This window comes from Camelina sativa, chromosome 17, assembly GCF_000633955.1.
Source record: "Camelina sativa cultivar DH55 chromosome 17, Cs, whole genome shotgun sequence".
NCBI lineage: Eukaryota > Viridiplantae > Streptophyta > Magnoliopsida > Brassicales > Brassicaceae > Camelina > Camelina sativa.
The window spans coordinates 1-1,061 of record NC_025701.1 but is presented as its reverse complement, the minus strand read 5'-3'; positions in this window follow the sequence as shown (position 1 = coordinate 1,061).

Below are 1,061 nucleotides of genomic sequence, written 5' to 3'. Positions count from 1 at the left end.
AGCAACAAAAACGGAAGCTCTCATACCCTTCCGGCTGCGAACATGGTAGTTTTAGAGAGGTCATATGATCAGCTCGTGTTGGATCTGAGCGCACATTCGTTGAAAACGACCCAAGGCAAAGAGACACTAGAGAGAGGTCAACAAGTTACGTTAACTTTACAGACACGGCAAGGTCGAGATTGATTCTCCGGTGTCAATCTCAGGTCCTCTGTTACAAAATTTTGTTTACATTACTTGTCATATGGAATTTAGCTGTAAGAGATGCAAATAGTTAAATACAAATCGGATCATAAACTCCTTATAAAAAAAAAAAGAATGAAAAAAAAGATGAGAGGTCTAATTTGAGCCTTAGTGTGATAAAGTAATCTCCATTTAGATGGAGATGGTAAAGTTGTTTAACAAAAAAAAAAAAAGAATTTAATTATATAAAAAGTGAATGAAAAAGTTAACGATCGGTGTTTAGGTCATCTCCATTGGGGAGATGTTAACAAATTTCTTAAGGTATAAAGCAAATAAAATAAATCAAAAATGTTAATTAAGCTTAGAATCAATAATCCTTTAGCTAAGGAGTTTTTATTTTGATTCTTACTACCACGTGTCGACGCCTAGCAAGAGCAATGGAAAAATAAAACAAAAATTGGGATAAGAGAAACTGAATGAATCGATTGGGGTAAGATATTCAATTTCTTGTTTTATTGAATTGATTTTCAATCGATGTATGTCGTACATATCTGCTGTTGTGCACTATTTCTAATGATTCACAACTGATGCATTTCATAATTGATTTTCAATTGAAATTATCGGCTCCTTGTGAAACTTTTAGGGGTTTCTCTGTAAATTTCGTAGAATTTTTTTGTGCTCGTTGTTGTTGTGGATTGATTGATGCATAAATCTGGTTTATTTGGTTCGATTCTTGTAGTATAATTTTTGTTTTGACTTTTTTTGATTATTAACCCCACAAATGATATATCCAATTTGATCTTAAAGGTGAGAAGATGAGAATCCAATGTATGAGAGAGCACAAGAGCTGAGCTTGGTCTGGTTGTTCTGTATTTGAACAA